Source organism: Ornithodoros turicata, chromosome 1 (assembly GCF_037126465.1).
Source record: "Ornithodoros turicata isolate Travis chromosome 1, ASM3712646v1, whole genome shotgun sequence".
Classification (NCBI taxonomy): Eukaryota; Metazoa; Arthropoda; class Arachnida; order Ixodida; family Argasidae; genus Ornithodoros; species Ornithodoros turicata.
This window is the reverse complement of record NC_088201.1, coordinates 28666413-28683568: the sequence shown is the minus strand read 5'-3', so window position 1 is coordinate 28683568 and position 17156 is coordinate 28666413. Positions and strand designations below refer to the sequence as shown.

The following is a 17156-nucleotide window of genomic DNA, read 5'->3' as shown; positions in this document are numbered from 1 at the left end:
TGCTCACGTATGTGTGCTTTATGTGTGCCTCGTGGCCGGGAACGCATAGCCGCGAAAGCTTGGCCACGAACAGGTGCGCTATCGTTCGTATCGCACATCCTCTGGCAGAGAAGCGCATTTGCATGTTGAAGCCGTTGAAGTACTTGCGTTGAAAGAAGTACTTGCTTTAAGAGATTTAAAATGATTTAGCCAAATAGTCCCGGGGGATGAGCAACCGCGGTATTTTGATCACCCGCTTCTCCTTTTTCTTTCTTTTTTTTTGTCCGGCGCACAATAAGTGCACCTTGACGTAGCGGAAGATCCTGGTACAAGAGGGCACGACAGCAAGCAGCCTGCTTCTTTGTAACGATCAGCTTTATTATGTTTCTTGAAAGAAAGAAAGAAAGAAATCAAAGCGCGGAGTTAACACCATTTCGTAATTCCTGAAGTAGTTCGTTACAATAATGGGTACACATGTACGCATGCAACAGCAGCTGTCAAACCTGTAGGCCACGTACTTGCGCATACAGTTCAAAGCAAGACGCAACTGCAATTTTACATAATGTGATGAAAAATACACATATGACCGACAGCTTTGGGTTCTCCACTTTTCAATGAGGTTTTTTGCGCAGCTCAGAATCAATATCCCGAGCAGTCGAATTTCTTAAAAAAATACCTGATTTAATATTAATAGATTTCCCAATCATCCATCCCAGTATAGTGGCAGTCGTCAACGCATATTACTACTAATTGCGCGAGCGCTCCATAGCATTTGCATTGAGGAGAACCCTAGGATGCGAGCGCCCCAAGCGGCGCGGTGCAGAGGAGGATAGGGGAGGAGGTTGAACGGGCGCTTCGAGGCGAATGAGCAGGCCTCTTTCCGTTTACAAACAAAAGACGCCATTGTTGTGTGGGCAACCACACGAACGCGACTCCTGATTGCCGTATGTAATTGCAGATTGATTCAGGTGTTGTCGAATGGTAATTTCTAGCAAACTGTGTCACGTTATTCTCATTGTCCCTGACTCTCTGTTAATTTGTTTTGCCCACACCGGCCTTGTGACGTCACCCGCGGAAACTGGTACATCATCGGGAGACTCCACTGATCTCTATATATAAAGGCTGGATCGCGCATGAGAGAGGGGCTCGTGGGGGAGAGGCGTGCCTTCGGGCCGCCATGTTGGTGGGCCCTAAAGTGCTGTGTGTGCCCATAGAAAACAATGGGAGGCAACAGAGATTGTGAGTATTTATTGCGCTGCTAGCATTGATCGTTGTTTGTCATCACACAATTTTGTAAGGTGCCAGTATACTGATGTATCCTAACAGTGTTTCACAGGTGTCCTGCCGTTCGATTCTTAATTACATTATGTTTTGCATTCCGAAACTAGACCGTCACTGCAGTGCAGCGCTGGGGATTGTACTACAGCACGTTTCCCAGCCAATATTTCAATAAGAAACGACGTGAGATTAACAACAACCATGTATATAATATCCCGTACTGCGTTCTGGACAAAAATTGTTCCATAAAGAACGGCCCGGGAAAAGATATACTCGCATGGCAGAAAGAGATCGTTCTGTAGAGTCACAGCCGTTGTTTTAGCCGTGTATGCGTTTAGTATGATTTATGTCAAGCATCGCCTTAGAAAGAGTCTTTTAGTAAACGACAGCGGTGCTTTGCCTCGCAAATATGGACACACCGAAGCAGCCCAAATAATTACTTCACGCAATATTAGATCACACTCGTTAGGACAGTTAATCAGGTAGTGATGTAAGCTTAATCAATTAAGTTACTTAGAAAGTGGTAACACCTCCTCGAGACACAGGACTTATCTCTTTTTGAAGTACAGCCCTTCTATGTTTGTTTGCTTCTTCCTTTATTTGTTCTGATTATTTGCAGGCGCGGTTGTGCCAAACTGAATGTCCTTCTCCAGCACTCACATGCTTTTGTTGAATACAACTGCAGTGTGAGAAAAGCTGCTTGGGGACGGGGTCCTGCTATCCAGTGCTGACTTTGTCATGCTTGTTATGTGGAGCATGTTCCAAAAAATGCAGCTCCACGTATGGTCTTCAAATTGCAACAGGACTATTTGGAGCTTGAAACAGTTGTGACTTTGTCATTTTGGCCCTCGTGTACCCAGTGTGTGAAACGCAAACAAAGAAGTCTAACACGATATGCTTTTGTAATGAAGGTCACTGATGATGAGTAAAGAGAATATACGAGTTCTAGTTTATTCAATATTTTATATCATTCATTATATTCCGCACCAACAAGCTAACTATTAATAATAAAAAAGCTGAATTCATTCTCTTCCATAGCCCTCAGAGGAAACTACCGCTGCTGCCAACTTTAACGCTAAATGGTAGCTCTCTTTTACCTACTGGCAAGGTAACGTTCCTGGGAGTAATGTTAGATACCCATTTAAAGTTCACAGCACACATCTCAAACATATGTCAGCGTGCGGCTTACGGCCTTCATGCGTTATCCAAGGTCAAATATTTTTTTCCACTCCATACACTTGTGTCATTATATTACGCTTTCATACATTCCCACCTCTCTTACTGCATCACATCATGGGGATCCACATATATCTCTCATCTCATACACTTGTGTCATTATATTACGCTTTCATACATTCCCACCTCTCTTACTGCATCACATCATGGGGATCCACATATATCTCTCATCTCTAAACCGCTTACAAAGAAGAGCTATTCGCATCATTACATTCACTCCCGCAGTATGCAGCAGTCGCCACCTCTTCATATCACTGCGTATTTTGCCACTCATGCAGCTGTTTCATTTCTGCGTTCTACTGCTTCTGTACAAGCATTTGTCAGGTGTCTTCAACAATCAGTGTCTTGCAGTAGTCGTTCCATCTAGATCACCTTGTAATTTTCTCCTGCCACGCACAACAACCAACTACGGGAAGCAAACATTCACCTTCGTTGCTGCCAAACTATGGAACGCCTTGCCCGATAACCTAAAGTCAGTACGTTCGTTCCAACGTTTTCGGATCATCTTACGGAACCATTTCATGAATTAGTTACTCATATTCATACACATTCTTTTCATGCACGCTTTTTCAACTATTTGTCTTCTTTCACCCATGGGCTTTTTCGCCTACGCTGTTCACCTTCATAAACGTCACATTTTTGCTCAATCTCAGTTGTTTTTATTTCTTATATTTATTTAATTTGTTTGTTCTTTTATTTTTGTGCGTATTGTGCTTTGTCCCATACTGTGACAGTACATCGTTATATTGGATACCTTGTTCTGATGTTGTCGCCACATACATGATATTCAGATTGTTTCCGGGAGGCCCCACCTCTAGCTATGCTACGGGGCCCCCACTGTGTACTATGTATTGCAAATACTACTAACAAAATTGAAATGGAATTGAAATTATTCAATATTTTATGTCAAGTTTATACAACATCGAGTTTATTCAAGTTCAAGATTTATTTCTTGCACTTATGCGTTTCAGGATACAATGAACGTGCAGGGAGGTCGCAAAAGACTACATTTATTGTTTTGTGACCTTGCTACAATGGCAATATATATTTTAGGAATGACAATGGTCTGGTACGCTCTCTAAATTTGTAGCACTCAATTTTAGGTTGGAATGAGCAATGCATAGCAATTTCCCTCCTGATATTTTCTCATATATGCTGAATTTTAAATTTAGTGTGATCGAATATGTGATAATATAATAATAATATATAAGAATATAATATGTGATAAATGAATGTGATCAGCAGTAGATGTAAACAACATGAGTAGCCAGAGAAGTGCATTTTCAATAAATAATTTTCTTCTTATAGCGTATATGTACATGCCTATTAACTGAAACAATTATCACAGTTCCCTGACAAGTTTTAATTTCTGAGAGTGTACTGTAGAGGCTCTACAACAGTTCATACAAGGTATTATATACTGTGAATGCCTTTAAAAATCCCATGTGACACATATGCCTTTACTTTCTGGAGGTGCTGTGGTAGTCAAAGTTTGTGGGCATTACGCAGGTTCTGCACCCATTTCTTGAGTATGTCGAGGCAACCGTGAAGTAACCTGCATTGATGATGATTATTCCAATTTTTATGGTGCATCGACAACAAAGGAAATAATACATCAGAACATTGGTTTGGGTGTAACCAGTTAAAAATGAATATGTTGTTTAATAAATGCATTGGACAAATGTTAAAACATCAGTTTAAAACATGGTTTACAATCCCTGTATCTTCTAAAAATTCAAAAGATTAAAAACTATTCCAAAAAGAATATGGGGAACCCTTCTAAAAAGAATTATAATCTCTAATTATTATATTGCTGGGTGAAGGAGCCTAAAGTGTAAGGTGTGTTTCTGATGTGAACATGCAAGAAAATATGCAAAACTGAGAGAGGCTAACCACAGTGCGTGCACTGAGGTTGTTCCTTCCTGTAAAGTAGAAACCAGTGGATGAGGAACGTGATACTTACCTGTACACCCAGCCGTATCACACTGCACAGATTATTCACTGGGTAGCCCTCATGACGAAACCTGTATTGAGAAACCACTTTTGCCTTAAAAACTGCTACAAATAGCGCGACACGCTACAAATTATTACTATCGTAACAAGCTGACGATACAGCTCAGACACAAAGGCGTTATTCAAGTCGCGCCACACCACCGTTACGTAGGATTCTTTGTCACAAATCAAACCAAGGCACAAAACAATACCAATACATGAAAAAAGGTGACAATCTTGGTCTCATTATGACGTAATACCGAACTTGTGCGCGAAGGTAATTCAAAGAAATGAATGTGGCACTTGCTTCCGCAGAGAACACGGTTTACCATGCTAGCAATGCATGCAAAAAAGCGCTCGAGTGCTCGCACATATATTAATGACAACACTACCTGTGTAGTGTAACGTGTTCTTTCAAGCATATTATGCACTCAAACTGTATTTGCCGCCGGGTATAATGCAAGTGTGCTCGATTGAACGTCGGAAGAGCGATCAAGCAACCTGCATCCAGTGCTCGTTTTGGGCAAAAAAACACTTCATAATGGGCAACTAAATATACAGAATGGACGCCTATTTATTCCTCGATGAAGAGTGACTCACCTGTATAAATTTAGGCCCTGTAACCTTGCCAGTACGGTTGGTACGACCGTAATTGCAAGAAGTTGCCATGATCGCTGCGGCGACTGTTGTGGGTACAGTAAGATGGCGGCCGGTTTCTTCACGCTCGCGCTCCCTATCCGCGATCCAGCCTTTTACAATCGAGATCAGTGGGAGACTCTTTTCGGCTGTAGTTCGAGTCACACAGGCTCCGCCTCATGGCGTCCGTCATATATAGGTTCAGGTTCAGGTTGTGCTTCGTCCCCTTTGAAGCGGGACAGTTTCCTAAGGAAACACAAGCACACAGAAAATAAAGAGTCACTGGTGAGCACTTAGAAGTCTCAAGGCGTTCGTTGTCTGGCTGTCCCAGTTTGCCAGGTGGCGCTTCGACGCTTCCAGTCTAGAGGTGTGCGCCGCCGCCGCCGATGTTGAAAAATCGGCGCGGCTGCGTAATGTGCCCATTTTGATCCACTTTCTATAAACGAATATCTCCCATACCTAATATTTTGTTTGTTTTTCTTTCATCTTAGGTTCCAGGCTTCATTTGTGGTGTTTTTAGCAGTGACAATTTCATTTCCTAATATGCTGTTTATGCTTTAGAGTTTCTTTTCATAGTCTACCCTGGAGGCACACAACTCCATCGTATCGCTTCGTAGCTTCGTATCGCTTGCTCCATCCTTCGTACTATGGCATTGACTATGGTCGCTATGGTAATCGTACACACATTGATCCGCTTTTCCACGATTCGTATGCAGTTCACACAACGCTATTCTACCGCTACTTCTGTTTGTGCGACGCGCAGTTGTCAGATAAACTGCTGCAGCGCAGCGCCTATTCCATAATGGCACACCGGAAAAATAGTCATTTCTCAGCACAGGTCCCTGTGAAGCCGGCCCTGGTCACGCAATGCCCCTTAGCAACATGTCACCAACCAACATTATTTGAACCACCACCACCTGACAGTGTTGTGTACGGAAAGGTGATATCAGCCTGTTCTAAACGGACAGAAGTTGATGGCTTTGCAGTGACTTTTCCAGACCCCTTCCTACACGCCAGGGCTTGGTTGTGGTTTAAAGTGACATTATTTCTCAGACTATAAGGCGGGACATCCAGAGCGCGTTGAGGCACATGTTGAGTGGCGGGTCCTGTCACTCAATAGACTATACTTTTCACTTTTACATACTACCTAGCATTCACAGAAGTTCTTTTCACTACAATGTATTTGCTTCAGTGTTTCTTCACACCTGCAGATACGAAGGGGAACTCCTGCCCAAAATTATTCGTTGGACTTGCACTTCCATTTCACAACGATCATTGATGTTGTGATGAATGATGGCTCACCTTTATTCTAAGACCAAGGCATCTCCATGGGCAAAACGTGCGCAGATGGACTTCGACAAAGTTTTCACTATCAAAATGGTTCATTTCCATTGGCTGAATCTACCAAAGACGTGAGCATCGATGGAAGCCGGAAGGCAGTGTTGAGGGACAGTGAGGCCTCCGGTCACCGTAGTTTTTGGTGAGCACTTCAATGCAAACAATTGAATTCCACACTTCCTTTTGTTGCATGAACTACAACAGAACTCTCAAACCTGTTTTTGTACCTCTTGCAAAGGGTTGGGTCAGTAACAGCCAAAATATAAAACACTGAAGCTTTCCTTCAATGAGTAAAAGCTTCCATTCAGTAGACTGCATTTCGTCAGGTACCTACCTACCTGACGAAATGCAGTCCACTGAATGAAAGCTTGTAACCATTAAAAGCCCTATCGAAATTGCTTGGTCCCTGGCCTAAACCAGCCCAGCAACGCTCTGCGCTCAAAGCTGTTCTGGACACCATCGGACTTTGATCGTTATGGTGAAGGGGCTCGTTATTTTATTCCCAGCATCCCCACCAGCAATGGGGGTAGAGTATCGCCTGTGGCAATGACCCTCCCCACTCTCCAAAGTCAAATATAAAGATGTTGCTTCAGTGTTTTATATTTTTGTTGTTACTGTTGAATGTTATGTCAACATTCTATTGTCAACAAAGAAGATGAGTCACTGACGCTCGCATGACAGACATTGCGTTCATTCTAGCTCCTTTGAACGGAATAAACACCATCGTCATCCCTCTGTCCTCTCTCATCTTCAACAGTTACCTCTTGCAACAAAGATCCTACCCCAAATGCACTTTCACAGGTCATTGACAGGATTTCAGTACTGACAGTTTTTGCAAAAAGTTTCCAAAGTGTTCCACCTCTACAAGCCGAGACATTTTAACATGCTTGACACAATGCAGATTTTTTTTTTTTTTAGGACATGAACATCAGATTTTCTAAACCATTTGAAAGAATCAAAACTGCTGTTTTTTTCATACTTTGTGGATTTGGCAAGCAGACATCCTCCACATGAAAAATGATTTGCTACACTTCTATTCCACAGAGGAACATGGGGTATTTGAAATCTAAATAAACCACTTGCACATTCTTGCATATCAAATTAGACAAGAAAGTTACTCAATGTGTTGCAAGTTCTCCAATTCACAACCATGTTTTTATAACAACTGCCAATCCGTATTTGCTTACTGGATTGACAATGCACTCTCACCTTTGGTAGTACATTTGGGAAAGGGAAATGTAACTTCACATGCAGAGGAGGATTTCACCAAACTCTAGAAATATTTTTCTGGCTACATTACTGGCATTCAACACACAGAACACTAAGTGAAGAGAGACAAAGCACCTGAAATTTAATGTACAGAAAGATGAAAATCACACACATTTAATACACAACCAGTCGATTATACATTAGATAGCATCAGCACATACAAAATGAACTACTTAATACACAGAAATCTCACGCAATAATCAGATAGCATCAGCATGTACAAAATACACATCACTGAAACACTCCCAATGAACTATTCAATATCAGAAAGAAATCCTTGCACATTATTTAACCATAACATAGTGCATGTGAAGGCACACACAGCGTCGAGGGTGTAATTTAAAAATTGCTTTTCAAATAACCAGGCGGATCCAACCTGACCATTTGAAATAACCGAACCGAATAATGGCTTCACTGCAGCAAAGTCCACCCGGCAAATGACATTCAACCACGGCAGTTTAGTAGAGTTAAAAACAGACCAACATTTGCGTACGTACGCTCATGCACATACACGCACATGCTACACACACAGACACGTGCCTGTTGCAATACCATACCAGAATCTTTGCGACTGATTGATTGAATAAATTTGTACTGGCTAAAAGTAACGATTCATTTGTTTCCTCGACTTTAATTTGGTGGGGGTCCTGGTTTGGTATGTACAACGTGCGCACGTGACATGCACACACATTCAAAACATCCACGCAACATGCAAAATGGTCGACTGTCATTTGCACGGTGCGAGCCATGTCGCAGTGAAGCTTAAAGGGAACGCAAAAGATGCGTCATGGACGTTTAGAGCAGGATTACGTCCAAGGCATGCGGTTGCCGCCATTGGGGGGATGAAAGTGCGTCCTGAGCCGACTTTATGGGAACTGCACCCACATTCGTCTCTGTCTGCGAGGAAAACCCAGGAAAACCAGCAGAAGGTGCAGCCGGTACAGAGCAATGCCCCATACCTCCCAGCTCCGCTGGTCAAGTTTGTTCATGATACAAAACAATTGCATACTTGTCACACACACTATAAACCTAAACCACACAACAATATAACAATATGTTGTCCATAGTGTGCTAAGCAGTTGCAGCGTTACGTCCTGTGGGATGACATGTAGCTGTTGACTGAAGGTGCTTGAAGCACAAAGACAATATCCACGAGTACATGTTCACTTGAGGTTGACACTTCGATGTTGTACCGTTGATGGAGTCCGGTAGTCCCCGCGCTCCTGGCTCTTCGGAAAGACCTGCACTGGTAACAAAAAGTAGTCAATGTAGGTGTGGTTGCTTATGAGGTGCTTAAATGGACCACCACAGGGCCCAGAAATGTGTGATAATTCAACGTGACTATTTGCCGAAAATTATTTGCTTCAACCTCGCATCACATTAGAATTCCACTCAGTGCAATACCGCAATAAACTACCGTGTACCGAACAAGTACCGCGCAGGCATTTTGAATGACAGTGCATCCTTACAGGGTGCCGGTAAGCAGGCTTCCGCTGTTGACACCTGTGACACGCGGCAGAGCTCCCTCCGCGTATCGTTTGGTTTGAGGGGTACCGGCAGCGTCGAGCCGCACCGTGACCAGCGCAAACAGGGAAGAAAAAAAAAAACAAGTGTTTTCGAAAACCAGCCTCTTCGATGTGAAGCAGCCGGGGGCATTCACTTCATGTTGCTTGACAATTTTTGAAACTTCAGTGATTTATTTTGTGGAGGTCGAATCTTTTGTACTCAGTCACAAGTATGAAATGAATCGGTGGGCAATTAGAGTTATTCGAAATTTCCAACATGAAATTAACATCTGATGCTAATCAAATGCTATTCACAACCTAGTTTCAGTATTCAAAATTTTCGAATATTTTTCCAATAGTTCTGAAGCGAGATATCGCTATAGCAATTCTGCAAGTCGGCTTCGTCTTATTACACCCAAGCGTTAGGTGAAGCCCACTTCACATTACCGCCCTTGTTCTTTTGGTGTGCGGCTCCATTCTGCAAGTCGGCTTGATCTCATTACTCGAGCGTAACGTGAAGCCCGCATTACACTGTTAACGATTTTCTGGCATGAGGTACAACACTGTACTCTTGACACTGCAGGTTCCAGTAAATGTACTCCCAACTTTCGGAGTTATGTTCAGCAGGAGATGGAAATATGTGCAAGTTTCTAAAAGCACAGTAATGATAGAAATGAGGAGATTCACACAAAGCAGGCCGCATGGAACATGACTCTCTCAACGTAGTTCATCCCACTAATGCACTTCTCTTACAGTATGTTATGCTGGATGTTTGGAGCAGAACAGCACTTACTACTCTACTAGGCTCTACTATGTATCTGTGACAACTGCGAATAAAAACGAGCCTTTTATAGCAGGAGAACATCAAACAGGCGTTATCAGTTTTTGAGTTTTCCTCAGACACTTTAAGGCAGTTGCCGGGACCGATCCCTGTGAAGTCTGCCCAGGACACACCACGTGAGCCTATAGTTATAAAGGCATCACTCACGTCTCACTGTCTCCTTTGGCTGCACTCCCACAGATACACTTCGATTTGCCCCCGTGGGAAGTCCGAGCTAGTCGCCCCTGTGTCCAAAGCTTCCAAAGGCCAGTTAAGCGAAGCAGGGAAGATGCTAGATGTGCTTGATATGGCTCCAGTTGTATTTGCTTCTGAAATAGAAAAAGGTCAGAAACAGCGAAACAAAGCATTTTAAAATGCCTGGCCTTTAAGAATGCTCATTAATCTATGAACTGTGAAGTGGCAGCCATAAAATTATCCTCAATGGTCAGTTCAGTCCGTTCATTCCCAGTGTCCAGTTCGTTCTGTCAGTGCCCTTTGCTTTTCAGGCTCGAGAAAATGATGCCCATTTCATCTACACACCAGCTATCTCGCCTTGTTTTATGTTGGTCGACATTCATTGTTGTTCACCATTGTTCATCACCAAGTGATTAATTCTGGTGGAAATTATGCAGAGCGGTCTGTCCTGCCTCAATAAGCCTCCCATTTCTGTGTCCTTGCCACAATACTGCTCTTGATGGGCAACTAATTGCATGAGAGTTCAACCTATCCTAAAGATGCAGCAATCATTTTCTTCCATGGAGCATTTTCTTCCAGAAGCCTCAGAGGCGTTTCAGTATAGAATCTTGGCTGCCTTCTAATCTTACGAAAGAAAAGAAAAAATATCACCACATCTGTTGATGATAGAGAACCAACGGCTGCACTCCATAGTCAGGTATCTTCCGAGATCATGGGCTGCTGGAACCACCACTCTGGAAAATGAAAAAGAAAAACCAAAAAGGAACACCACACCCATATCTAGCCTACTTAACATTATATATTACAAAAATGATTTTTTTAAAAAGTCAGTTTCTTCTTCCTCTGGTCCAAAGTTCTTGCTGTTGTTGAATATATCTCAATGAGTAAAAGCTCCGACTTGTTGATATTATGAGGCAGAAGTGCTATCGTGAGCATCATATCTCGTTTGTTCCCTTGGTCTCTTGCTTCTTCTAGCTACTCTGATCTCAATAAACAGTTCCTCCGATCTCTGTGTGTCCTTGTCACAATATTGCTCTTGATGGGCAACTAATTGCATGAGGGTTCAACCTATCCTAAAGGTGCAGCAATCATTTTCTTCCATGGAGCATTTTCTTCCAGAAGCCTCAGAGGCGTTTCAGTATAGAATCTTGGCTGCCTTCTAATCTTACGAAAGAAAAGAAAAGGAAAAATATCACCACATCTGTTCATGATAGAGAACCAACGGCTGCACTCCATAGTCAGGTATCTTCCGAGATCATGGGCTGCTGGAACCACCACTCTGGAAAACGAAAAAGAAAAACCAAAAAGGAACACCACACCCATATCTAACCTACTTATCATTATCAATTATAATTTTTTTTTAAAGCAAGTTTCTTCTGGTCCCAAATACTTCCTGTGGTTGAATATATCTCTCAAATAAAATCTCTGAATTGTTGCCATTGTGAGGCACAAGATGTGCTATCATCATTATCTCGTTCGTCCATTGCTCTCGCTTCTAGCTCTAGAGCCTGAATAAACAGTTCCTCCAATTCCTGTGTCCTTGACACATTATTCTCGACGGGCAACCAATTGCATGGGAGACAGTTCCAGCGAAACATAGCGGATAAATTAAAACATAATATGGGGAAATATATGGTGAGAACCTGAAAAATACAAGCAGAACGATTAGTGTACCACATCGAAACAATGTGGAAATGCTGAAAAGGAGGAAGAGGTTAGTACAGCAGCCGCAAATTAATCCAGCCAAGCTATAGCGATAAGCCGACTCGCACGCGCGCCGTCAATCCTTCGCCGAGGACGATTCGATATATATAGTTGCAAAAAAAATTATATACATTATATATATATTATTATATATATATTATTAATTATATTATATTATTATATATATATTATTAATTATATTATATTATATATATATTATTAATTATATTATATTATTATATATATATTATTAATTATATTATATTATATATATATTATATTATATATTGAATCCCGCCCAGCAATACATAAGACGAGTAAAGAGACACAGACACACTTTTTTTTCCAAACATCACACATTAAAACACACTTCAATTTTTATTTCTATTCAATCGCTATGTTCGCACTGAAAGAGAACGTACGCGAGCTAAGCCTAACACGGGCGGGCATCTATGCCGAGCAGTCCAACTCCACCGCCTAACACACACACATGTTTGGAGAGGATCTAGGCTCGACCGCATACGAAGATACAGTTAAACATAAATGAGATATATGTGTGCATATGTGTGTGGCGATCAGCAGCTATACGGAGGGATCATCCACGGCCAGAGACTCGTCCCGAAGGTACGAACCCAAGACACGAGCACAGCAGATGTGCTCACTCGCGCTGGTGTGGACTCTCTCACCGATAACCACTAATCGAGACCGAGCTAGCGGGTTCCAGCGGCGGGAGGTCCGTGCTTCCATCCAGCGCCGCCACGTCCGCGGCGAAATGTCCCACGGCGGTACAACTTACTGTTGCGTTTCCCAGTGGCCGATTGGCCAGTGTTCCTCGAAGGATATAGTGTACGAGTGGAATCGTGTTTATATTAATTAATTACATTACTAATTGTCACACTACGAAGTCAAAGCAACACTTCGCAAATTTTTTTTGCTATAGTATAAACTAATAATTTCCACTCATAACCATCTCCTTCCATTGTCTCGCTTTTCCTGTCATTCCCCTATCATTTATGACACCTACACACGCAACACACTCAGAAAAACCCAGGGACGAAATCTTACTCACTATAACGACAACCATCTTTACTCCCTACGTACTCCCGAACAGAAGACACCTCAGGACCGCCACCGCCACGGCTGTCATTAATACAATCATAAAAGCTAACCGGTCGCAGTGCGCACCCGTCCGCTTTCCCGTCTACCTAAGTAATCCATACCCTGCCCTAAACGGCTGCCAGAAATATGCGCCCGTCCCAGTGTTTCGCGCCTACACCTACCCAGACCAGCGGACAGGCCGGTATAACGGTGGCGACCCTTCCATTCCCACGTATTCCCCATGGTAGTCGTAGCCTAGTGTCCGACATACTTACCGACGAGAGACGACCGCGAAGGTGCCTCTGTCGGGGTACCACGCGGTGCGAGCTATCGTAGCTATATTTAGGGGTCCACAACATCATTACACAAGCACTATATGAATTCGCGTACATGACACTCGTAATTCCCAAAGTATATATATGTGTGACTCCCCTCACTGTCGCCGCGAGCCGTGCCCTTCTTCGTCTTTGCAGACAAACTAATGGTAAAGCTAAAAGCTGCACCTAACCTTATTATATACGGCTGTATGTATATCTTCGTGGACAGCCTCTCACCCAACCCGTATACCCCAGAGACCAGTGCGTCATTTTCAGACTTATCATAGCTGAGCGAGACAGAGCTGACCATGTGATGAGCCTCGCACATGGCCATGAACGTTTTTTTAATTTATGATAAAAACGAGTAATCGGTAAATATTACATTTTATGCTAGTATTACTGGTATAGAAATAGACCCAGAAATGAGTTTCACTTATGGCGTATTTATTTAGGTGTGAGTGAATCCAGAAAGAACGCCATGTGCCAGGCTCACGTTTTCATCACTGTACCCCAGGTGCTCCTATTCTAATCCTCATACAACTTAACGCGATAGAGTATGGTATTCTTACAGCTAAACCTCACTAGCCTATCTGACATTGCTCAGTGGTGCTGTTCGAGATTCAAAAGCAGAAGGTTCCGACACAGGCTAACGACCAGAATGGGAGGACATTACGTGGAGAAAGATAGGGATATCCCGATAAGAGAGAACCGAAGTCAAACCAAAGAACGCAGAAGGTCGGAGGACGTTTCTTATCAGCGGACGCGCCACGCAACTGGTAACCAATAACCAACCTGAACATGCATTGCACAAGATTCGACCACTGATAATGGACCCTTGATACGCACAACTTTAGGGAACGTCCAGCTTATGAGGGAATGTCCAACTCATTCATGGACGACCACATGCGATGCGCAAACCTAACCACAAAGACGGACAGAGGACACAGTGTCGGAACCGATACCAAATATCAATATCGTGAAGGGATTTAATCCAACGGAAAACATCCGAGCTAAGCCTAGCACATGCCCAAATGAACGACATCCACTGAAATGGATCATATTCTAGTGGCGGAGAACCTCTTTACAGCAACCACTGAGACAATATCCTGTACCTATGCCTTTCGCGACATACACAGTGCACTACAGATACCGCACTGCAATTCGTTACCTGTCGATCCTAGCTGAGCTTGCACCTAACCAGCTACGGCTGCACGCGATATCCTGACACTACTCGTGTCCTATATACACTTCAACTGCTGTGGCATTAACAGTTAAATTGTAACGATATACAGCTCTTCGTGGCTTGTCTCCTTTCAGCTCTCCTCCAGGCTTTTCCGATCGAGTCCTTCCGCTCCTCCATCCGCTGGCTGCTCTCTTCCAGTCGCGTGCCCGACCTATCATTAACTATTGCACGCAGCAGTTGGGCTACGTTAATTTTAATATATTGGTTATCTATATAAGCGCTAGTGACGAGCAGGAAGTTTCTTCATCCCTGGATTCCGGCAGTGCAGCACACTATAGGACTATGTCTAGGCTAAGAGAGTAAGCTAATACCCTTGCACACTAAGCCTGAGCTATGCTGCGGAGAGAACTACTCTAAACACTACGTTCTATAAAAAGGAAGGACAGAGCAAGAGGAATCACTACTGTGCATTTCAGGGAAGATACTGGTTTTTATCTGGATTTTTGAGATTTTATGAAATTGCGTGGGAAGATACGAGACAGTAAAAATGAGAAATCAGACGCATGTCCAGTGATCCATTTAATTTAAAAAATCATCGTATTCGTATACGGAATGTCTTAAAATATTTATATATAATCACCAGATTACATTATCTGATTTTAATTACTTATGTTAAACGGAGGAAAGCTCCTAAAATGCACAGTAAGCACAGAACACCGTATATAGCTACAAAATCCCTGAAGCTAAAAGCTAATGAATAGCACCTGAGGCACAGCGAGCGAAGAACCCTGCTCGGAACACAACATCCGCTCCAAGAAGAGGCCTTCACTATCCCGATCACACAGCAATCCTGACCAGCGAAGAACACAGAGCCCAATGCACACATTACATATAATTCTTGAGGTTAAAAAAAATACAATTTTGCGAACAAGGAGACCAGGCGCACTGAACAATCTCGCACCAGACCGAAGCTGTATCCCAACCCGCGCGCACAGAATCCCCAAGTTCCCCACAAGGGCCACGGCTTTCCCCCTTTCCCTCATAAAGACTCCTGTAACTTCGCACAAAAGACATACTAAAAGCTGACATACACTCTATCGTGGGTACGAGATAGTCAGAAACGCCTGTCGGACTCTGCGTCTCCACTAATGCCACAGCTAAGAGTAAGAAAAGGGTATTTTACCCATCACATACCGATCTTCTATGCGTTGCTCGAGGCGCCACAAAAACCACACACATCTTCACCTACCCTACGTTACACTTTCATCACGGTATCAACGTTAAATCTATAGAAGTCTTCTGCATGTTCTGATGGCAAGTTGTGCTAAAAAAAAAAAAAAAAAGTAGGTAGTTATGTGCCTAAAATCTAGGCACTGCCCTGAAAAGAGAAAGAATGTTACACCATTGGAAAACAATACATGTAGACAATGCGAGAGCCTCCACCTCCATTTTTGGATCAAGTGTGAGGCGAAATGGAAAAAAAAAAAAGCCCGCCAAAAGTAATTTCAGAATTCGAGCTACAAATTTGGTTGAAATTTCCATTCTAATATGACACAAATATAAATGAATAATAAATGAAATAAATTACAAATAAAACAGCAGCTAACATTAAAAAGAAAAAAGAAAAACTCACGGTAAACTCAGATCGACCCCATACTGTACAAAGCAGACGAACACCAAATGTGCGTCCAATCATGGGCGCTCGTCATCAGAACCTCACCATCCAACCAGGAGGAAGCCCGCGAAAAGCATTTGGTCACGCGATAAATCGACGCCATGACAGTACAAACGCATTTGTCCGAATTAAAAAAAAAAAAACGAGAACAAAATGCATAGTAACAACTACAAACGACCAGTGGCACCAGGAATTCGAACCGAAAGAGATTAACTCCACCGAATTACAACAGCGAGCACCGTCGCAAAGAGGTGCCGGACATTGAGCACCAGGTCGTCTGCCATGGAACGCGTTCACATAAAGTTAGTCAGGACAACTGGAAATACGCGAAGACGGAAACGGCCAGCAGCACTCCCAAAACTTACACCTCATGACGACGTTAAAATTAGTTTAAGACCAAACAATAAAAAGTAATTCGTACCGTGGTTGCTGATAAGTGATAACGCACCCGATGATGCTGTTAACGTCCTCACGTAACAGCGACCAGAGGCAAACTGAAGGGAGATAACGGGCGCCTTGGGGATCCAAACACTAGCGCCCCTTGCGGAAAGGTAAATTTTTCGGTTAAAAAAACGTAAACTAACAAACTAATATTGTCCGTACCACCAACAATGTACAACTAATAAACAAAGAAGAAAAACTATAACGTTGCAATAATGATCCATTCAGTATTTACGAAGTCGTCTGCTAAAACTACTGGAGTGATTGACATCGCCGCCAAAAAAATAATAAAGAAAAAATATGGCCGAAATTTGATTTCACTGCCACCCCAATTGAAAACAAATATTTGGCTGGCTAGAACGCTGAGTGGTTAACGAGGGCTGTTCCACTTGACGCCCCGAACATTATATAAAGTTGAAATGACACAATTTATCTGAAATAAGACGATATAATAGTCGCGGAAGCGATAAAAAGCAATAACCCTAACGCG

At 42.8% G+C, this 17156-nt stretch overlaps 2 long non-coding RNA genes across 3 annotated transcripts; both read right to left on the bottom strand.

The window, feature by feature from the left end:
• Window positions 1-3386: 3386 nt before the first annotated feature.
• Window positions 3387-5291, bottom strand: LOC135397892 (uncharacterized). The gene is made up of 3 exons (XR_010423843.1): window positions 5086-5291; window positions 4457-4517; window positions 3387-4048 (listed from the first exon to the last, which is right to left on the bottom strand). It is a non-coding gene; the product is annotated as an uncharacterized LOC135397892 (long non-coding RNA).
• A 1843-nt stretch (window positions 5292-7134) lies between these two features.
• Window positions 7135-16734, bottom strand: LOC135377795 (uncharacterized). Of its 2 annotated transcripts, none has more exons than XR_010418196.1 (3): window positions 16647-16734; window positions 10222-15928; window positions 7135-8974 (listed from the first exon to the last, which is right to left on the bottom strand). It is a non-coding gene; the product is annotated as an uncharacterized LOC135377795 (long non-coding RNA). The 2 variants fall into 2 exon arrangements; XR_010418197.1 differs by having other exon boundaries at window positions 10222-15874; window positions 16647-16683.
• Window positions 16735-17156: the final 422 nt, after the last annotated feature.